General features: G+C 39.5%; 1 protein-coding gene across 2 annotated transcripts in view; it reads left to right on the plus strand.

Moving 5' to 3' along the window:
* Nucleotides 1-24,612, plus strand: part of pde1cb (phosphodiesterase 1C, calmodulin-dependent b) — a 66,777-nt gene that overhangs the window by 16,055 nt on the left and 26,110 nt on the right. The gene's annotated exons all lie outside the window — the stretch shown is intronic.

Consider the following 24,612-nt stretch of genomic DNA (forward strand, 5'->3'; position numbering starts at 1 on the left):
AAATGGAATGGAAACATCCAGTTGCCTGAAAAGACAACATAGCATTGGGTGTCTCTTTAATACTTTCTGACTTGTCTGTGGCAACCCCAAAACTGTTAGTCTTTTCATAGGTAAAAGCCTTCAAAAGGTTATTATACTTAAAGCAATTACCTTAAACGGCTTTTCACTCTAGTTTTTAGCAAACAGGAGTTAATAGCATTGCAATTTTCAAGGACTATTTTTAGATGATATATGGATAGATTTAGACGAGGACTGATACACATTGGGTGCTGTAGTGCGTATGTTCTGCAGCCGGACAGCGTAAAGTAGGATTTAATCAAAATAAACAACACTGCCCTTGTTCATTATAATGAAGATAATGTCACATGTCACAACAGTCTGCTCATTGTTGCTCTTTGAATAGTTTTTGGACAACAATGGAGCTCTATATCACGTAGGAATAAGTAGGATGAATACATTGTTTTTGCCTTTGTCATGGAACTCTTTGACTGTATGAACAATATGAAACATCCCTAAACTTATCCTTAAATGGTGGCATGGGTGGTAAATGTGCAACACAGTATGTTCTCAGTTTTAGTTTCATCAACAAATCCTCCACCAAGGATGCTATGTTTTGGTTTGGCTGTTTGTCTGTATGTCAACAGCATTATGGGAAATACAGGACCAACTTTCAAGGAACTTGGTTGAAGGGCGTAGCATGGGCCAAAGGAGAACCCATTAAAGGATGGAGCAGATCTGGACCACTCATTATTTTTCAATTATGGAAATGGCATAGGCAGTGGTCTGCGCTCTTCAAGTGCCCTTCTGGTTAACATGTCAACATCTGGAACTATCTAACTCTAAAGACAAAAAAAACAAAACACCTATTCTCTTTGTGTTGTAATTGCTTCCCAGATAAGGCATGAAAACATAATAGGTTGGAGTAGTGGCACTCTAATGTTGTTTCCTAGCATTTTCTTGCGAACTGTGGGATTGCCGCACAGTTGGAGTAATTGAACGAAACTCTCATCATGATACTTATTGGCACAGTGTGTGGTCGTTTGGAGTGGTATAGAGTGAGCTGTTGGAAACTCACTCTCTCTCTCACTCTCTGTCTCCCACTGGCGCTGTCTCTCGCTCTCTCTGCTGGGTGGGTGAGTTCCTGTGTGGAGGAGCGAGTGATTGACAGCTCCATATGCGTCTGTGTAATTACGGCCGGGCTAATTGGCAGAGAGGAACACTGGGACACTGTCATTACTGACACACCAGTACAACCCCTCACACATGTAGATGGAGGGAGAGATAGCCCTCTTCTCAGAGGGAGGGATGGCAGAGAGGAGAGTTTGTGAGGAAAGGGAGTTAAGAGAGACGGAAGAAAGACGGTTAAGAAAGGAAAGAAGGTCTGTTTAGGTCTTTGTTTGCGTGTTTTACGTGGGTTTGGAAACAGTTTGCCTGTTACTATTTTGGTAAAGAAATGTTGGATCACATGGTCACTAATGTGATATTTTAACAATCAACAGATGCTAAGCCACTTAGTTACTGTTGCTATGCCTGACAAACTTTTCATTCATGCAGAGCACATGCAATGTACTCCTTTTCTTTCTGGTTTCCTTTCAACCTTTAGTCCTTGATTCTAGACAGATGTACAGAGAATAGCAAGCTTCTTGATTATAACGGCTGACCGTCAATATTGAAATGAGACCTGTCACTGGCAGATTATATTAGTTAGCTAGCTAAAAAGGCTAACATCATATCTATACATTATTTGAAAACACTGACTTATTTTAAAATGAGAAAAACCTTTAAAAGATGTCTTAAATATGCACTTTGTGGCTAACATATTTTGTCTCAATATACCTGTCCTAGAAAGTAGCAGCATCCTAACTAGTAGATGCTGGAGTTTAAACTTTCTAAAATGAATTGAAGAGAAGGACAAAGTCGTTAACATTGGATGTGTTTCATCTTTTTTTTGTATACCCGCTATTTATGGTTGTTAAGCTGTGATTGGACAGGGTATGGTTTTGGTGAACGGTCGATTCAAAATGTGTCACTTCTTGATCTTGTGCTTCTGAAATTGCCAGAGAGCAATTTCATTCAATCAATTTGCCAGGAGCCAACCACTTCTCTGATGTTTACAAAAAAGGGATTGATCTCTCAAGCATCACCACTTAAAGTGATTGTTCACAGACAAAGCGACAAGTAGATGGTGTGTGCGCCTCTTTGTATTCCCTGACAGGCGCCTGAATACCGCACTGAATGAAACAGCCTTTTACTTAAGCCTGTAAATATGCTACACTGGTCACTCCTTGTAGCCCCACTTTCTAAAAGCTTTAAGTGTTTTGCCATCTGATCCAGGCAAGCCTCCAGCCTTAAATGGCCTTATGTCAGTCTGCCCAGTTGCCAACTCTGTTGAGTGTGTGTGTGTGTGTTTTTGTGTGTGTCTCCCTTCTCTCTCACAGGGCTGCTATGTTTGCTCAGGCTCCCGTCTTTGAGGCTATGCAGGGCTACAGTACATGTTTATAGTGGCAGTAATGACTCAGGCATCTACAGCCTGGTCTCCTCCACTTTGCTCCATTCTTCATCCTCTGAGGAGCGTACTAAAGGATTGCACTTCTTATAATGTATTTCTCAAAGTGCCTGCAAAGACAAAACATGCATCCCTGACTACATGTCATAGCACATATCATATTCGTGCTCCTGTGCTATTTGCACCAATTCAAAGGATCCAGTTTCTATGCAAACGAGCCACATTGCAAAACAAGTGCAATTCACTAAGATCTTTGCAAAAATCCACAATGAAATCATAGCGTATTCAGAGAGTTGGTGGAATTGAAGTGCATTTATAAAGGTTGTCACGCCTACACTTTCCACTGATCATGGCTGGAATTAATTATATTTATTTTATTTTGTCCTCTGCTTCAAAGCATGGCATTTCTTCTTCGGCAGTCTGAAGTTGTACGTTCAAAATGGCAACACCACTTACATACTGGATTATGAAAACCACAATACTGTTTGTCTATGTCATTTTTAAATGCGTAAGGTTTTGAGAAATTCCCCTTGTCAACAAGAACCTTGAGCGCATTGTAAGCTTAGTCGATGTAGTGTGTCATTCAATGTGCATACAAATACCAACAAAGGAACAAGTGAATGAAAAACATAACCACATCTCAAGAAAAACAGAGCAAAATAAATGGAGATGAGGACAGAAATCATGAGGCTGAAAGCCACGAGGGGAAAATTGAACTCTTTGGTTAATGTCAGTAATCAGGGACCGAATCTTTTCATGCATTGGCCGCCTTTCAAGAGCAGCCCATTAGATGCCATTATCCGAGCCCCTCTGTCTCTCTTTCTGTTGTTCGTGGCCATCCGTCACCAAAGCTACTGGGCTATGGAAGATGATTCAAATATGCAATACTCTTATTGGTTTTGCTTTTGGATTTGCAGGCTACAGACAACAACACAATTGTGTATTGAGCAATAATGACCAGAAATGACAATGGAAGTAGAGTTGATGAAGGGCTCTGTATAAAATAATGACAAGAATAGTCACGTCATGCTTACTCGGGCAGGAATATCACTCATTAGGACTAATTGATTAAAAAAAAGACAATTATGTTCCACTTTAGGCCTTATTGTTAGTTGTTGGTGTATTTATAGTCAGAGGTAGTTAGTTAAATAGTTAGAATTCGTCTCATGTTCTGCCAAACAATTTTGCATTTGACAATGCCTGACGATGATCTCTGTTAGAAGTGTTGCAGAATAAAATAGCTGAGAGCTTGTAATACAATGTTTTTATCTGCCAAACTCTTATTAAACAAAGTGTTGCATGGAGCAAAGTTAGACAAACCTTTAAGTGGTATCAAGTTAGCGTATTTAAATACAAATATTAAAGGGGACCTATCATGCAAAATGCACTTTTGTACGTCTTTTAGACATGAATATGTGTCCCCGGTGTTCCAGGGAACTCACCAAGTGTCAGAAAACACAACCCTCTCTATTTTCCTCCATACCCAAATCTCTAAAAAAGGGGCTGCAACGGATCTGATAAAAACTGATCCAGATTTGAACACTGTCCTGACAGCAGGACGGTGGCGCTACGGCTATTGGGCCAACTCCACCAATCAGGAGGAGACAGCCACGGCCATTGCCGTTCGAAAGCGCTGGAGACGCTGTACTACATATGCCAGGCCTGTAGATGGTGCTGTTCTCACTGAATCTGCCCTTGCTAAAACATGGATAAAAAAGTGCAAATTGAGCAAAATGAGGCATGGCTAAAATGCGTGATCTGTTTGGTATTTTGAAAAAAAAAAAGTATAAATATGCCTTATATAGGTATGGTCCTACACTATATTATACAAATATAGCATGATAGGTCCACTTTAAGTTATTTCATTGTAATAAGGCAGTAGTTCTAATATGAGATAATTCTTACAGCACCTACAGTATAGCTCTTGCGCTTCTAAGGAGTAAACAAGCCAGACCGAGCACCTTCTGTGGCGTAGTCAGTGGTGTCAGGATAAAAAACTAAGTGTGACCGTTCCTCATTTACATTTCTGGATGTTTAGACAGACCGCAGCAGAGAGCTTTAAGACCTACATTTCAGCCATCAGTGACTCGCTGTTTCTTCTGTAATTGTTTTCTAGTTGTGGTGATGAGTTGTGGTTTGTTCTGTTTTTTATTCTGTGCTCAAGTGCACATGTTGTGTGCTATGTTGCCAACTGCAGCTGTAAATCTATTGTTTTGTTATCAAATTATAAAACCATTCTTTTGGGAGAAAATGTTGTGATTTTTGGGTTTCCTATTCTCGCTGTGGTCTGCGGCACAAATACGCTAATGATTATACCTCTTTCTCTGTTTCTTTTTCTCCTCCTCTCTCCTACTACCTGATGATTAGAGGGGTAATTGCCCAGCTCAAACGAATTTCCAAGCTTGGGCTAATTACATTCTTCTCAACCGATCTTTTTCTTTCTCCCTTTTGCTTCCCCTCTGTTCCACTTCAGGTGCTCCTTTCTTTTCCGAGGTAAACGCCTCAGTTAGCACGGTTCACAGTTTTCTAAAGCATGCAGGTGCCGGGAGACACCCTTCAGTTTGTGCATTGAAACAAGTGCACAAACCAAAAACATAGAGGATACACATGATCTGGTACAGGTAGTTCAAAGACACATACAACATGTGCATGTATGGACAAACAGCTGCTTGTAAAAGCCGAAAAGTGATGGATTTTCTATTCAGAGCGAACAAAACCACTCAACAGCTGCACACAATGAGGCAAAGGACTTTAAAATGGATTTTTCTTTCTCTGCTTATCTTAAAGTAACATCAAAATGCAAGTGCTGCTTTTTCTTTCGGTTGCAAAGGGCTTCTACACTGATTATATTCTCCCTCTTTTTCTACCTCAGAAGGACACTATTGAGCTGAGTGTATTGCGAGTCTGAAGATTGATTACAAAGACCTAAATGATAGGCTTTATCCTAAATTGAGAGTACGGCGGAGATGAGAAAAGAAACGTCACAGGCTTTCTTGGGGCCAGCCCCGCTCACCACAAGCTTCCCTTCCTGCCGCTTCCAGAAGATAATATTGCAGATTTATGGTGCAGATTGTCTCCTTAATCTGGTTGTTTATATCCATCCTTCCTCCAACCCCCCCTCTCTCTCCATCCACCTCCACCCTGATCCCTGCTGACTGTTTGTCAAAAGGGTATTACCCAAGGTCGGCGGAGAGATAGAGCAGGAATGTGTAATTATTTCCTAGTGTCAGTTTGTGTATAACGGATAAAGAGCAAAAAATATTTTGTCACACTGTGAAAATGCAAAAAAATGTAAGCTTTGTGCGTCCTGCAGTGTTATACTGCATGTGTTTTCATGTGTGAGGCCCCGCAGCCATCTGTGTGTGTGTGGGTGTGTGTGTGTGTGTGCTTTTTTTCTCCATTCAGCCTTCTACCATCTCACCTCATTCATCTCTACTGTAGCTAACCTAGTCATGTTGATCCTGGGAGTTGCAGACGTTACATATAGTATATTCAAATACCTTCTGTGGCCCACAGCCTCTGTCACAACCAATGTGAAAAACCACTTCCGCAAAATTGACTTTTCTTGCTAAAGCAGGAGATGGATCTAGGCAATGTTTATATATACTTAGTATCCCAGTGCTGTGAAAGTAGGCTGCAGCATGGTATAAGCACTCAGGAAATGAGCTCGCAGTGATCTTGCATGTCCACTACATAGAAAAAGGTTACGTTGTGGTGTTAACCTTTATTGTGTTCCGAGGCAATGTTTTTTGAGTGAAAGAAGGCATCAGAGTTGGAGTGGGTGGATGGAGGGTGTACACACAGCAGGACCTTGACACAAGGTTTGGCCGGCTCAGTTACGACTGGTATTCTTTAGGCAACAACAACATTTCTTAAGGATAGCGAAAGATTGTTTTCAGATATCTTAAATAGTAACTTTTCTTCGTTCAGTGTGGTGTTTACTCCTTCTGATAAAAGAAAAGGTATTGCGTTTGGTTGCAAATTAAATACTAGCTTAAAGAAAAGTAATTATTTAGAGACAAGGTCAGATTAAACAGGTTTTCAAGCGACAAACTCTGGAAGTCAGGTTGCTAGCCACTAGTTAAGGGGCGTTGACAAGGCCAAGTTGATGGCAGCTGGAATTTAAGATTCACAATGGTCTTCAGAAACGTATAGTATGGGTGACGACTTCCAAATTTGATACAGTTTATGGTTGTTATGCAGTTTATCATGTGAAACCTTGGTTTATGTGCATCAATGTGGTTTCTGCATTGAAATGGATTTAGAGGAATTCTTGGATTGGTGGCCAGCAGGTGCAAAAATCCATCCAATCGAATATCACCACATGATATGTCCCCAAACTTCTGCTGTATAGGAAATGTGGGGAGCGGTGTAATAAAACGTCATAAATGCGATCAAACAAAATGAAACATTATGAGGTTCAGAAATTATGGTATTTCTCAAACAGCATATCTAAAGACAATATAAGAGTAGAGTGAAAGGTAGTGATGAACCTAAAGAGATTACCGCCTCCTGAATTTACAGCTCTGCTCAGATTTGAAGAGCGTTATAGAGTTTCAGCTCAGCAGCTCTTTATTTCTCTGACTGCTCTCACAGTATCGTTCTAGGACGCTTAAAGAAAAACAAGCATTCAGCTACCGTTGGGTGGTAGCCAATAGAGGCTTGATTAGTGATGTGGTGCTTTGCAGCATGAAGCTACTTAGCTGTTATGTAAACAGTTGATAGTGAGGGACTTGGCATCGTAACGTGACACATGTGGTTTGTCACTTGGAATAAACTCCTTTGTAAAATATGTAGAGGTTGTTCAGTTATCTGCTTCTGTTTGTGTGTGAGAGTGTGAGAGTGTGACATGCTTGCAAACATTCATCATACCTTCTTTTTTCTGTGTGTCACTTTAATGCATGAATTGCCTTGTATAAATGTGTGAGGATGTGAATAAGACTGCCAGTGTTTTCTTTAGAGGGATGCTGGGAGGCACAGCAGTGACGCGGTTAGGTGTCTGTTTCCTGTCACAGTCCTTTAAATGCTCCTTCAGACACGCTGGACTAAACATCCTCTCCAGAAAATAAACATTGAGTACAAAAGTTGACTTTTACACAATTACACTCATGGTGCACGCTGTGTGTATGCCTAACACATATTGTACTTCCTCTGTCATGTTTAATATCATGAGACCTATGGTATGTCAGACACATGTGTTAACACAGTAGGTTTTAGAGATAATTATTCTTTGGAATTGTTGAACAAAGACGTGTTACATTATACTTCATCACAAGTTGATATTCAAAAGGTTAGATCTTTCCATGCTGAAGGCCGATAACAATATATCTGATAAAAGGATTTTTTATTTTCCACAAACTCATTACACAACAAAACCATTTTATGCACTGCCTATACAGTAAATGCCACAACGTGGGAGCGATGTCACCAAGAAGACAAGCAGTGCGGTGGTACTTTTTGCCAAAGGGAGTCTTTTAGTCAGCCTGGACCTTTAAAAGTTATTACTGTGACGAATACTACTTTGGTGCAGAACGACTCCTTACCGTGTGTATTGTCTTTGTAACGCCTTAGCAAACGGATACACACACCATGGGACCAACGTACAATCTGATGCAATGTTTTAATTTTGTGCAATACAGTACTCGCACAGATAGAGAGAAATACAGATTTTTTAAAACATTTAGTGTTAAATTACTATCTATTTTCATACAGCTAAAAGAGATATGAGATAACATGGAAAGTGTTTCTGTGCATAAGTGTGTGTTTCAGGTGAGGGGGGGTCTTCTGTTACACGCTTCATTAATATTGCCTCTTGTAAGTGAGACTTGCTCTCCCAGTCCGACAATCTGAATGTAATAAGTGGCCACCGTGCTCAACAACCCTCTCTGTTTGTTCCTGCTGAACCTAATGAAGCTTAATTGAGTCATAAAAAACTAAATGCTAATTTTGCCAAGTAAGATGTTTCATGGAGACATTTGGTGTTTCTAGATGCCTTAAAGCAGGGGTTCCCAACCCCCGGTCCGCGGACCGGTACCGGGCCGCAGAGGTGTTACTGCCGGGCCGCGAAATAGCTGTGAGTTTATCGTAATATTTGCAGAATTATAAATATATAAAAATATTTTATCATAATATTTTTTCAAAAAGTGTTTAATTTTTGCACCTATGCCACCAGTCATATTATTTCATCCAGTAGCTAGTTAATCTTTCACCAGAAAACCGTTGAAAATGGCTTTTATGATGTCCCGAGGGATTCGGCGGCTCAGCCTAAGGTCTCCTCTCGTGCGCACGAGAATGTTACCGGTGCGCCAAGTAGGAAGAGGAGCGCACAGGAGACAACCGTTTGATTGCAGACTGTTATGTTTATGGGTGGGGAAATGGTGGTGCATACATTATTTGAGATATATTTCAAACTCGGACTTCATTTTAAGGACATGTCGGCCAGGGGTGTAGAGCTATTTGTTTAAGCACCGGATTGGCAAAACAGAAGAGTAAACCAGTCTGCCTTGATCTATGAATTAATGTCCGGGACTCTCACGGTATCAGCTGCCCGCAGCTGTTTTATAGAAGGAAACCCTCCTTCACTTCTTAAAACGGCTGCAGCATCCGGAGGCACCTCTGAGAAGTGCAGCACCAGTGGGTAAAGTGCTGTGCCTTTTTACGCACCGCCTTCGCTGTGTTTAACTTCATCAGAACAGCTTAAGAGTGACTGCAGGCTGCTACATGTTAACCACACACACCTCTACACACACCTCTACACACACCTCAGTCTACACACACCTCTACACACATCGAACTGCCCGATTACTCCCTCTTTTATTAGTTTTATGAAGGAGATGTCCAGTCAGTCACCAAGGCGCATGATGTGTGTGTGTATGTGCTCTGCTCAGCTCAGCTCTGTGTGTTCGGTGTGTTTGTGTCTGTCCGACACCGGCATTTGTTTTCAAATGTTTATGAACAGTAATTTACACACATATGGCTAACTCCATATGTGCGGCTGTTCCCAAAATAAATTAGTTTAATCTTAATCTCGATGTAGTGCTAATGCTGTCGGAGTGCACCGGAACGAACGACACTATCATAATATCTTCTGAAAACAAATGCCAGTGTTCATAATGCGGCTTCTCCACGTTTTCCCATCATTCACTGGATTATCCGTAAATCATACAAACAAAACCAAAACGTTAATTTATCTGTTTTCCCATTTTGGTTTAAAAACTGAATAACGTCGGCTTTTTGGTTTTCCGAAAAACCAAAAAATGACACCGGTTCTTTTTTAAACTTTGTTAATATGTTTTGGATGCATATTGTTCTAGTATTTGTTCAGGCTGTTACATACAATTAGCCTCTGTTGCTACCTGCTGGTGGGGAGTAAATATTAAAATCAGTTAAAATTGACAACCGGTCCGCGATTTTTTTTTAATGTATCTGCCGGTCCTTGGCACAATAAAGGTTGGGAACCCCTGCCTTAAAGGGCAAGTATGGATTGAGTGGAATTACCTTTTTCTCTACTTAAAATGTGAAATGTTTTATGGTGAGACGATAAAGAAGCTTGCCTGTTAACAAGATAAACTATGAAGAACTTGTAGTACATTAACATTTATAATATGTTTTTTTATAATAACATTTTCAAATGTTCTTTCGACATGCTGCACTAAACATCCTTCCAGGGAAATATACCTTGAGTAGCCAGTAGTAGGGCTGTGCAATTAATCGTATTTTAATCGCAATTACGATTTTGGCCTGCCACAATTACGAAAACAACATAATCGAAAACAACGATTATTTTGCTTTGCTAGATTGTGACAGTGCACTATTTATCATATTTATATATGTTTAGTAGCTTGTTGAAGTGCGCTCCAAAATATTTGTTGATCTTGTTTATTGGTATTTATTATTTTGATATTATTTATTTAAATGTAGATATAAATGTATCATTTATTTAATTAATTTTTGTATTGGTTTTTCAGTTGAATTATACGCTCAGGGAAATCAACAGTTAAAAAGATACTGTTCAAATTATTATTTGTATTTAAAAGTTCAATAAATGGATGTTTTCAAAGTCAATGAATAATCGTATTTAATAATCGTGATATCAATTATTGACCAAAATAATCGTGATTATGATTTTTGCCATAATCGCACAGCCCTAGCCAGTAGTTCACTTCATAGGGACTTTGCACTGTATACCTAACTCATATTTTACACTTTTATATTCTAATATTGGATGAGAATAATTTAGTCTTGAAAAAAAAGTCCCACTCTCACATACTGTCCACAGTAATACATGTATTTAATCTAGTGATGCTTTTGTCTAAGATGCTACTTTAAATAGATGAATTAGTGCTGACAGCATGTTTTATTTCTGGAAGCTGATGCTGTTTTTGCTTTTCCTTTTAAATATCTGACAGTATATATCCAGATACATCATCAGAAGACATTTTTAAGTATTAATGGTGGTATTTTAGGGTGGATTTGCGTCTATCGTTTTTTTTATTGTAAGAACTTGAAATGACAGTCTGAAGAAATCTCAGACTTCACAAGAGCTAAAACTGCCCAGGGGTTCTAGACACACTGCAGAAACATGTTATTTTAGTGGGAAATGAAAATGATTTGGAGCGGTACATATGAAGTAGTGAAATGATAAATGGGAGAGAAAAATAAATGATTGCTTTATGCTTTACAACCAATTTAAATTATTTCTCTACAATATGAATTACCTATCTATTCATTTGAAGGAAAGAGTGGGTTTGAAACTGTACAAATAAACTCCTCAGTTACATTTCCCTTTCTATTTGGAGCTGGCCATTATGTGGAAAGCTCATCATAGGATTGTGCTTTTCAGCATGTAAGGAACAGCAGTGAATATATAGCTGCACACATAATACCCAAGGACACATGGATAACAAACCCTCAACACAATAGATATATGTTTAATGTTATATTTCCCCACTTGCAATCCCACTATACATTTATTATGATTCATATTTTACCAGGGACAGTTATGGGTTCCCAGATGCTGAAATGCCCATATGTGAGGCACTCCAGCTGGACTGACTAATGGTTCATTGGAATACAGGCTGTGGTTGCCAGGTCTTTTCTATATGTGTGGTGTGGCCCATTGCCAAAACAAGCGCACTTCGATGTCCTTGTTTTCCCTGGGTTGAAGGACAGACCACTGATGACCTCTCTTGCCACTTTTCAGCTTTTATTGATCCATCCTTGTGGTTGTGTGTGACAAGGACAGAGACTGCTTTGTCTTCACAGCCCTGCCTCTCTTTATACCTCATCGTGGAATTACACTGAATTATCTCTACATGTACATATCTGTTCCCATAATAGGACCATCAAGGTTATTCAGCTTACACAGGATCTGTCATCCTCACAGTAACACCCATAGTTGGCTATCACTACGTCTGGATTCATGTTGTATTTACCTTTGATAGACTCAGGGTATTATGCACAATCCGTTATGTTCTGGCTTAGAGTCAAAAAGATAATCTAATTGAAAGTGCTGTTTTTTCTCCCTCTCCTATTTCATTATGTTAGCTCAGTGACCTGTGTGTGTGTGTGTTTCTTTGTGTGTGTGTGTGTGTGTGTGTGTGTGTGTGTGTGTGTGTGTGTGTGTGTGTGTGTGTGTGTGTGTGTGTGTGTGTGTGTGTGTGTGTGTGTGTGTGTGTGTGTGTGTGAGAGAGAGAGAGAGAGAGTGTCCATCCACAAGTCACCTATGGCATATTTACTTTGCTTCAGGGATGCGATTACCTTTACAGTAATTACAGTATAAGGTTATGTCAGCCCCCCCCCCCGTGTATCTATCAATAACCTTCACATCTGCACTTCTCAGGGCCTCTGAGTCTTTATTTATCTCCAACATGAGAGACTTAAATCAACCATGAAAGGACAGTCAAAGTCAATTGTGACACAACACCCTGGAGTCCCACTAAACATTGAACCGTCTTACATTGTCTTCTGGCTCATATCTTCCTCTGCTGCAGTTGTTATCACGGAGCTCTGTGATTCACACTCGTTTTGTGTTCCCCCTCACACATCATTGTACTCTGTATCCATAAGCAACTCTTAATAATTGTCCATGCGCACAACTTTGCACTTTTATAACTTCATTTATGAATCCATATTTGGACTGATGCCCACTTATTTATTCACTTGAAAACCTTATCTAGAGATATGTAAGTTGGCTGCAATCGAAGTTCCACAAACTTTCTTTTCACGCCTAGAACAAACGTTTAAATGATCAATTTCATTGCAACATGTAACATGCTGTCAGCAATATTATTATGGATGTGTTGTTTGAGTCATACAATGTCTTGGTGCTCACCTCAAACCCGCATCTTATCAGTCCACTTTTTGTTTGCCTCTGTTTCCCCCCGCTCCATTGTCTCTATTTAATGGAAAGTGTGCACAACACACACACACACACACACACACACACACACACACACACACACACACACACACACACACACACACACACACACACACACACACACACACACACACACACACACACACACACACACACACAAAGAGGCACGCCTAGAGTGTCTTTGTTTCTTGTATCCTTTATATGCTTAGTACAATGAATGCTCCCTCCACTGACTGAGTGTAATTAAAATGAGAAAAGTATGAGCTTGAACCTGTGTTGATGGATGACAATATTTTGGGGGGGGTCAATTTTCAATCTTTTGTATATTAGGGGGGAAATGTCCCCTGGTGCCCTGTAAGGCATACTGGAGAAATTGTGCCAGAAAATTGGATGTTATGTCCTATTCAAATGGCTTATTAAAAAAATCTGAATCCCTTCTTAATGTAGAGGCTAGAAAAGATAGATACACAGTATTTATTAATGACAGAAAAGGGCCTTTTTATTGCCAGAGAGTTTCGAAGAGCAGACCAGCACACATAAGCCAACAACTCCCTCCCCCAGCACTTCCAGAGGCTCAGTAGAAACACTGTAAGTCTTTGCCCACAGAGACCCCTCATACAACAATAATGCCCTCCATAGAGACTAACATGGTCTTCAGAAATAGATCAGTGACCTCCACCATAGTGATTGCCCTTTCAGAGCAACATCTGACAACCCAGGGTTTTTGGGATAAAGAATAAGCTTTTTCTTGAACTAAAAGGAGTCAAAATGTGTAAAGGCTTTGATAAAATGCTCAGGGAAGAGCTCAGCATGGAGGTGTCATACCAGAACTAGATACCCCCAAAGAGCAACACATCGAAGAAAGGTTCCTGAGGGAAGAGGTCACAAATCCATCAGCATATTGTAAACAACAGCTGTCAGCAGTTCGAAGAAGTGAACCACATCGATATGGGTGATGGACAATAAACTCAAGAGGTCTTCAGGCTGGAAGAAATGTGTCAGTTTCTCCCAAGAGGATCAAGGAAAACAATAACGGGGGTTCCAACATTTTCAGCAAAGGTCAAACACCATCAGGGAGGTGAAACTGGTCTGAAATAGAAGGCCACCACATTTTAGGGGGAGGAAAGAAGTCGAATTGGGATAACAGGTGTAGAGATTGCACATCTTAATGTATGTTAGCCCCGCTGTTAGAGATTAAAATCAATGTTTTATGGCATAATATTAGTTTAAACATACCGTCAGTTTAAAAGCTGTTTTATTCTAAAATAAAACGGAAGCTCTCGCAAAATCTCAACGCCAAGCTTTTATTCTGAAAATCCTTCATCTCCGGTTAGCATTTAGCATGTGGCTAATATTACGTTTTCTAGAAATGTGAATATAAAGTGAAAATGACACGAAGTGTTGCACACCAAAACCTACTGACTTTAACACTACATCTATAGACGTCGAGATATTATTATTGCTGAATATTAAATGAAGGTACAGTTTATTTGAATAAGTTCTGTTTACATACGTAGGAAGCTATGACGACTCCAGGCCAACCGTAAATGAGAGCTGCCGTAAAGTATTCCCAGTATTACAAAAGTAACTATTACAGCCGTTAAAATGCATTAAAGGGGACCTATCATGCAAAATGCACTTTTGTACGTCTTTTATACATGAATATGTGTCCCCGGTGTTCCAGGGAACTCACCAAGTGTCAGAAAACACAACCCTCTCTATTTTCCTCCATACCCAAATCTCTAAAAAAGGGGCTGCAATGGATCTGATAAAAACTGATCCAGATTTGAACACTGTCTTGACGTCAGGAAAGTGGCGCTACGGCTATTGGGCCAACTCCACCAATCAGGAGGAGACAGCCACGGCCATTGCCGTTCGAAAGCGCTGGAGACGCTGTAGTACATATGCCAGGCCTGTAGGTGGTGCTGTTCTCACAGAATCAGCCCTTGCTAAAACAGAGCAAAAAAATGTCAAATTGAGCAAAATGAGGCATGGCTAAAATGCATGATCTGTTTGGTATTTTGAAAAAAAAAAAGTATAAATATGCCTTATATAGGTATGGTCCTACACTATATTATTCAAATATAGCATGATAGGTCCACTTTAAATAAAAGTCATGCAAGAGAGTATGAGGAGAAGAGGTGTGTGGAGTTATGCAATGAATGTACAACGTCTGAATCCTCTGTTATGCGCGATAACGGACATTGAAGACCGTGGTGGGAGGTCACCCAGGCAACGCCAACCGGACTTGAGGAGGAGCCAACGGGGGAGATATAACCAGCTGACGAGCGTTGTCTCGGGACTATTCTTCACCCCTTCACCCCGGCGAGGCAACAGCTGCTCTGTCTCTCCTCTTACCCTCTGCTTGTTGTATCACCACGCCATTTAATTAAACTAAACTCATTTGAACCTTTCCGGAGACTCCATTAGTCTCTTGATTCTAAGCTTCTCTCCTGGACGCGAGAACAACAAATACTTCTAACACCGCCCACTGTGACCCACCTTCATCCATCTGCCAATGTGTTAAACTTGTTAATATTAAACTTTTTGCTGCTTCACCTGATTTACTCACAAGTTTTCAAAGGTAATTGTGCTTTTTTGAATTGCTCTCAAAGTCGTCTCCAGATCCCACAGCGCAAGAGAAGGGTTTACCACATCTCAAATGACAACGATTGGTTGTTATTGTTCAGAGATTAGAGTTTGCTGTGCTCACATGCCTGTGAGGCTGGGGGACAAAATCCTTGTTGAAATCATTAGCTTAGCAGTAGCATCTGGCAGCGACAACACCTGCTGAGTGCGGTGCTAGTTACTATATCTGATGGTAAAACCAGAGTGTTCCTGATCAATATTCTTGGACCATTAATACGTTTTATGCAGTGCACAGAAATTTGATATAACTGTAGAATTCGAACACATTGTATTAGTGACCAGGGAGCTGATATTTAACCCCAATAGTTCTGGGGTTTGATAGTAGGAATAGTTGTTGGCTGCAACACCTAAATTAACATTCATGTCATTACACATATTTGTTTTTGGGTAGCTGCCTGATATTTTCACAGTTTTTTTACTGTTGGCCATTGAGCATCATTAATGAAGACACTAGGGCATCGTTTTGGCAGTAAGAGTGTTGAGGAACCTCATTTTACAATCTGTGACTTGTGAAGCCAATTTGCAGCGATATGAAGCTGCAACACACACTTTCCAAATGCTTGTGTTTTTGCTTCTACTACAGTATAACATGTGTGAATGTTAGCGTATTTGTGGCTGATAAAGACAGACCAAAAGACTTCCATTCATCTCTTGCCTGAATGACTCATCTGAGGAATTCAAGCCTGTTTTTCCTTATTAGATAATTGTAAGTGAATTACTGCATTTAATGACCTTGTAAACTGCAGACATGTTTTACACTGAATGAATCGATAACATGGCCAAACACAATTGACCAAGGACGTAGATGACCAAGGTTACAACTGCAAATATCCAACAACACTATTTAAAATATTTTAAGTACACTTTGGAGATTTCGTTCAAATGTAGGGGACATAAGACCTTTACTGTGTCAAACATACTAAGTGCCATCTTAAAGAAATAAAAACCTAATCTGACAGGTCATTGTCGACTGTTGACACACCATTTCTCTCTGCCTATTGCCTTGCACCGGCCCTGGGATGCACATTTTAATCTCTCTGTTTATGTAATTTGTGCACCACAGTGTGTTAGGGATTATATTTCCACATGTCATGGTGAGAGCATATTGGTCAGAACAGTTACAGTATGGTCAGTGGAGAGAGATAAAGGAGCGGATTTGTATGTGAGATTAGCGACGCAGTGTTTATTTAGTTTCATTGTGTTTAATTCTTGAGTTTTATAACTCTTGAAACACTGAGTGCATCCGGACTGACACATATGGTACACGGACAAGGCTTTCATACTAAATATGTATCGGAAATACCCTAAAGAGAGGCTTATGTTCCATAACTGTATGTGTTTATCATTTCCCCGTGTGAATTGTTGGATTGACAGGAGCTGTAGCTCGGTGAGGTCAATTAGTGCAGTTGGGTTGTTTTGTGTCAGGCCACTGAACTGATTTCCCAACAAGGTTTCTGTTATTTCAGATGTCTAACTGTCTGTTGCGTTTGAACAGAGTTGAGTTACAGTGAGGTAGCGAGCTGGATGTTTAATAGAGCTGCTTCACTCAGCTGGCTTTGCTAATCAAGTCAAATGGAGAGAATAACAGGCGTATTATCTTGGTGCTGCAGTAGCATTTCCAGCTCAATTTATGCAAATATGGACTACATGTTGCTTCACAGTGGTGACTTTAGATAATGTACTCTCTATACTTCCTGCAAAGAAAAGTTCTAGGGTGTTGTGAAAAAACTTAATACAGATAAGGTTTGTTAAATGTCATGTTTAACATTACAAAAGAGCAGAATTGTTTCTTGATTTGACCATCTGATATTAACAATTTGATATACCTCACATCACTGGTTTAATTCATATTTTTAGGCTCATGAATGAGGTAGGCAGGATCAAGATTCACTGAAGGTATTTTGTCAGCCAGATAAGATTTATACCAGAAATGCACATAATAAGAGTTTAAAGACTGTTTATGGATGAACTATAATGCACCTTTCTATTGAATAAGTAGCCTTCTTAATGAAATGCTGTACCTGTAAGCATGTCAGACATTGAAGTCCCTGGCAGCACAGACCCTCTGAAATAATAGGTTTGTTTCAGTCAATTTGAAAAACCACTTTGCCTTTTCCATAATGTGTTTCTCAAACCCCCTAAAACGAAAGGCGGACTATTACAGTCATTAGTGAGTCCATTAAATCCTTAATTATGCGATCCTGCAGTGGTGTCTATGTTCCAGTGCGCTCGCATTCTTCGCTGCAAATTCATCTTCTTCTCTTTGACCTCTCCTCCCTCGCTGCCCATTTCTCCTCTTCTGATAATTAATGGCGTCAGTCACCGCATTAATTGGCCATGTCTGCTTTTTGAGGTTTCATTATGTTATTTTGATTTTTTAGATGATTTTCAGTCTTTAATAGAGAGATAGGATGGCTAGGTTGTAAGAGACATGGTGAATTGTGTTATTCACAGTGATAACCTTTGTGAAGATTTCACCTTGGGAAAGACATTCATACTTGATTTATAAAAGGTTATTATAATTTCATGTTTAGTCACACTTTATTTAGACAGTCTAGAACTGATATTCAACCAGCTGTGTGGTGGTGTGGACTGCGGAGGCAAATGTCAACCACTTATCCTTTGACAGAGTTGACCTTGTCTTTTAGAAAAGGATGTTGGTACACTATATATTGGAAAAGAAGAGATCATTTGAAAGAAACATAAACGTAATCACTAAAAGATTATTGCATTTGTTTCCAGTCATTATTGCAATACAATACTTGCAATGTATAAATGTTCCAGTCATGTTTCAACTCTTAAAATACCTGGTTAAGGTAAGAGAAATATAATAGATTTTGGTTAAATATTCAATTCTAATTTGAAGCAAAAGACAGGACATGTTTACCTGGAAATGTCTTGAATTATAATTGAAGTAAATATCTTTCTAACTTTAACATCATCAGAGATGCCCTGAACCAAACCACTTACCCTACAATGTGGGTGCAATGACTGTTCCTTCATCTCTATACAAAATGATGCCAATGATACACAAAATAATTGTAGTTATTTGATGTTTTCTCACCACTGAGATTACCCAATTGCATTGAATAATTCACCTTAAAGGTCACCTATTATGCAAAATCCACTTCTTCGTGTCTTTTATACATAAACATGTGTCCCCTCTGCATTAAGAGATTCTGAAAGTTTCAGGAAAAAGGATTCGCTCACTTTTTGTCCTGATCCATTTATATACAAACCTGTCTGAAAATGAGCTGATCAGATTTTGGCCACTTTATGATGTCATAATGATGTTTTGGCTTGTGTAACCATTAGCCAATAACAAACCAAGGTAACCCCCCACCCCCCACCTTATCACCTGAATCTCCTCCTAGAGCACCATTGTGTTTTTTTTAACCAAATATCTCTCAGAGGGGCGTGGGGAGGGGCTCCTTATTTTCATCTAAAGTCACAGACAGAGAATCAGCACTTTTGAAACAGGGCTGAAACAGAGGGGATTATGGGATGCTGCAATGATCTGTTTGGTATTTGGAGCCAAACACTTCAGAGATATGTTCTGTATATATCTGAGAACTATAATATATTGATGAAAAACAGTATAATAGGGGACCTTTAAACATGTGTTTGCATCATACAGTAGAGTTTGACCTTTGAAGTATCCCTCCTTTACAAGCAGGTGTAGAGCTTTCCTTCAGTGATGCCAGCAGTTTGTCTCTTAATACTGTATGCCTATAGGCCAAGCTCTCATGGGCCCAAGAGGGTGTGGCCTTCTGTGGCTGCGTAACCCTGACCAAAGAGGTCATAATGACTCCCACGTATAGATTACACACACACTACGCACTCACCGACATACAGTCACACAAAGCTTATGTGTCCCATCTTTGCCTCTCGGTGTTTGCTGATTGAATGCAGATGAACTCCGTTAAGCTTGTATTTCCTTGCAGAACAAAAGACTTCCAAGAACTCACAAATTGCTTACTGGGATTAAAGGAAATTTAGTTTGGATTTAGAAAGGGCATCTGACTGTTGCAGACACAACACAAATATACTCTACACTTGCTCATTAACACACATACAACGGTGCAACCACACACACACACTTAAACCAACCACATTCTTATTAGTTATTAGCCTCTGTAATCTCTTCTCAAAAGCAAATGTTCTCCCTCTATGTGGTCAGTCTGCATGGAGAATACTAGATGCTTTTAAAGGTCCATCTTATCTTATCTTGTCTTATTTTTCAACAAAAAAGACATGGTTTTATGATGGTGATGGAACATTTAATTTCGCCAATAAAGGTATCGTCTGATGAATATTCTTTAAATGTTCTAACCTGCCAACTGAATGGATTTGATTAAATGCTTTTATTATGGTCAAATCATACTCCTCCAGGCGCAGGACAAAATATGCACATTGCTGTCTTTAGTTGTATTTATTTTCATTGTTCTTGCAACACAAATACATTATTGGAAAGCTACACAAGCAGTGATTTGATAAGACAGGTTTTAAACACAAATAAAGTTAAAGACTTCCTGGGCCAACTTTGACCTGCCATCAATCATTTCAATCAAATGTTATTTATGTTGCCAATACCACAACATTTTCCTCAGGGGTCTTCACAATCTGTACAGCATCCGACACCTTCTCTTTTTAGACCTTTGCAGTGGAGATGGAAAAACTACCAGAAAATCCCATTGACAGGGGGAAGAAGAAGATAAACACGCATTAGATTTCATTTGTAGAGAATAAAAAACAACTAAATGACAACATGGACAATCCATATGACAGACATGTTAACGTGAAATGTATGAAAAATATGTCAAACAGCTTCTAGGTGCTGCCAAAAATAATAATGTGGGCACCAAGCAAGACCATAGCAACAAGCACAACCAGACGCAACCAATTGAATGTTCAACCTGCAAAACACAAAGCTCTCGGCATGATGCCTGTGGTTTTACCCATTCAGTTTTCCTCTGCAGCCAGGCATACCAACATTATGGGTGCACTCAATTATGATTTTACTTCCAAAATATTGTTTAGATAATTTGGCTGAATTTGGCTTAATCACAAGTGATCCGAGCAACAAATTACCTGGTATTTTTTGCTCCACCAGATTTCATTGCAGCAATGTTGTTGTGTTCCCAGAACTCAACAATTACTCTGGAGAATACAATGTAATCACAACAGATGCCAAAAAAAATACCCATTATTTGAACAAAGAACCATTTGTGCCCTTTTTTGGATATGAACGGTCTCCATTTTATTATCTGCTGGGAAGTTCACCTTATATGGGTGTCAGAGATTGCACTAGAATCAGGACTCTTGGTTTGCAATATGAATTTAAGGTCCTCTTTTCAGAATGGAGCAGGGTGATAAAAGCCCATACGGCAGATGAATGCTCAACCTTTTTAAATTATGACTTGGCTGCTGGTAAATCAAACACCCACCCTCTGCTGTTGCCAAATGGTGCATCGCCTCTCATTGAGTCACTGTGTGCAGGCTGGAATCTGCTAAAGCTTTATATCTTTATGTCCACATTGGTGTGACCATGGACACATACAAAGATAATTGTTGCCCTTTTCCCAGTGCTCTGTAATGCTACTCTTGTTAAAATGGGTCACATTGCTGATGCAGTGAATGTGGAGAACATTTACTTTTCACTTCCTCACACTAAATGCTGCACATTCACGTATTCATGTATGTCAAATTCACAAGCTCACTTTTAAGGAAAAATCCACTTCATAAAGCTGCCCCAAATCAGGTTTTAATATGCTACTGTAGGCTCCAGATGGCGGCAAGAAGTAAATAGTGAATATAAAAAAAAGATAAACAAATATTGCATTATGATGTGAGCAAATCTACACAGTCTGCTTATCATCCACCCTGTGGTCAGACCAGACAACTGAAGCTCGTTTGAGAAGAGGGAGGATTAAAAGCATCTGAACCAACCTTCTTTGCCCTTCACAAGCCACTTTAGATAAGATGTGTTTTACTCGAAAGTCCTGCCTGGAGAAGCTTTGAACTTAAGTTCAAATGCCCCACAGCTCTATTAAAGGAAGTCAAAAAATCCATTATCTCACATGGAGCTGTCGAGAAAAGGTTGAGGTCAAGTTGTAATTTGTGTAATGCTGCACATTGTCTTTGTTTTATATAGCTATACACCATTTTGGGTTTTAGAAACATGTCAGCACATTATTAGTATGTATTGGTACATTTGTATCTGCACAGTAAATATGAAGGGTTAACTATTCCCAGTATAGCCAAGAGTAGAAAACCACCCAACATAATGCGTGTTAATCTCTATGCCATTACTGTTGGCTTATTTATTTACATTTATATGTATGCATTGGTCATTTTCAGTGTTTTTAGTAAAAACCTACTTGGTATTGGGTCAGGACCAGTTGGGTACATAATTTGGGGTAGATGAATATTCCAACAGTAAATCGTTTAAAGCGTAACATTGGAGAAGCCAAGAGATAACCCAGCCCAATGATGCCAACTCTCTTTCAATAAAACTAGCTGGCAGCACTAGCTCCAGAAGTCACTACATCTAGAGAGAGTCGCCAAGTTGGCAACAAACCTTTCACTTAAAAGCCACTTCCCCAAAAGTGTCATTATAATCGTAAACATATCATAATGAATGTGAATAACGAATATGGCTATAGTTACTACACACAGCGAGCAGTTTGAGGATGGTCACCTGACTGGCAATGATTTAGCGCGCGTAGACATGCAGTTACAGGTACTGGATTTTCAACAACTAGCTTTAACACCAACCCTTGGTCAAAACAACAAAGTGGGCGATTATAACATCTATGCTATATTGATCCAAACTGGGTTAACGTTTAAAGTGCCTCCTGTATTATATTGTTGCTATTTCTGTTCATTTTTAGTGATTACATAAAGAAAGACTCTCAAAATAGACTCTCATGGGTTTCCTTTTAAACTATACAAAGAATGGACAAGGTAAAAATACCACAGGCTCTTATCACCAAATGTATTTGTTCTCTTTGTTGCATTACACCACTAAATTCATTTCACTTTAAATATGAACAAAGGATTTAATCTAAATAATTGACTCTCTCTCTTTGTCATTTCGTTCTCATATCGTTGAAGTTTTTTTTAACTTCATCTCATATTTGATTGGCAGACTCTGACATGAGTGGGCTGCATTCAGCCAACCACTGGTCTTTTTTAAGGTTTCTTCTGTTCCCCGCCATCCTTGTCACATCTGTCATTTGCAACCTCCCACGGGAAAGGCTTTGTTTAGAACAGATATCCAAACTTTTTGAAGGAGTTACCAATTTTTGTTCAGTGTGCAGCTTGCTTGCAGTGTAACAGTATTTGTCATTTTAATTAGAGCCATTAAAAGCAGCAGAAACATTCAGCCAGCGCCTGCTGTTGCTGTTCCCACCCAAAACTGAATGACCACCAACACTCAGTGGGGGCGTCACATTAACATTTATATTTACATACTATTAAGGCATTTAGCTCACGTTCCACAGCAACACTGAATGTGAGAGGAGGCCGTTTGAACAGGACACACTGGCTTGTACTGTGCATACTAGAGATGTTTCTGAATTCAACACAACATTTTTTACTCAGGAATAACACATTGATACATTAAAGAAATTCCCTCTCTCAAACTTCAGTTTTGTACCCCATCAATTATGTATTCTTCATATAACTGCTGATCATTTTTGTTCATTTCAGTAAAATATGAAAATCAAATTGCCTGCCAGGCAGTGAACATATCTGCTTTCATTGATTTAACGAAGTGTGGTAATGCAATTTAAAGTATGGACTCATTTAAAATAAGTGCCGCTTACCCATGGTGCATTCATTAAACATCCACATGGAAAATAAAAATTCGAATTCAAAGAGTAGTATCTGTGAAAACCCCTTTCTTTCCTTTATTCCGTCTTCTGAGGTACCGTAGATCAAATTCGATTAAAATTAGGTCTTGAGAGTTAAAACAGTTAACAAAGTCATTTCATATTGATTTTCTTTCAATAGAATAAAATACTTATTTCAGCTCCCATTCAAATTATTCCTTCAATATTTTTGAGCACGATTCTTTGAAATCATGTTTATTGCTGTAGACTGGTAGAGTATTCAATTTAAGGTAAAATTCCTTAATTTGGCAACATCTGGTTTCAGTGGAATCGTTTAACTTCACTCAAAACCAGCCATCAGAATAATTGAATTAAAGATGCTACAAACAATATGGGGTTATATCGTTCAAATACACCAACGTACTTCTTCCAACAGCAATCCATTCATTGATCTAGGGATTTGTATGTTGTAGGGGGAATCCAATGAGCTAAATAGAGTACAATTGAGTCTTCACCACAATCGAAAAGCAAACACGTGTATCACTGAGCTGTGTCCTGTTGATCAGAGGCCAACTGCAGATTAAACCTAGCCTCAGATTCCCGTTTCATCCCATCTGTCTTGCCAAAACGTCGACGTCCCAGGCCTCCAGTATTTTATTCACAAACCTCTTCTCAGCTGCAGTCACAAATCACGGTCAAGGCTGCAGAATATGTGGCAACTCGGCTTAACTGAGTCATCATGTTTTCACAGGCCCTGTTCCGCTTATCAGCCTGGAAACCTGTGTGTTCCCTGAAAGCACGCTAATCTCCCCGGGTGATTACATTGACCCCGGGCCATTGATTACACACCATCTAGGCTAGAATGTCATTTGAACACAGCCGGTGACCAATTTTTGCATCCTGGCAGCGCTCTCCACTCAACCAGCTCCATTCATCCTCTCCCCTGCTTTTTGCGGTGTGGAAAATAGGTTATGAGTGTTGCCGTGGCCCCTAAAAGCAGAAATGGACCTGCTTTTGTTACGAGTTAGGTCAGAACGATACATTTCATTTTCTGAATGTTATTTTTCCCTGTAGGTATGCAGGCAGTGTTTTCTGCTTGAGTGACAAAGCAATTGTTGGAAGAAGGAGGAAGCTGTTGACACGTTACCCTCTGATGTTTCATTTTTCCTTTTTTCAGGTTCACTTCTGGTTTTCACAACAGCTGTCAAGAGGTTGATCGTTGTGGAGCCCTGCAGAGTGGC

This window comes from Trematomus bernacchii, unplaced genomic scaffold, assembly GCF_902827165.1.
Source record: "Trematomus bernacchii unplaced genomic scaffold, fTreBer1.1, whole genome shotgun sequence".
In the NCBI taxonomy this organism is placed as follows: Eukaryota; Metazoa; Chordata; class Actinopteri; order Perciformes; family Nototheniidae; genus Trematomus; species Trematomus bernacchii.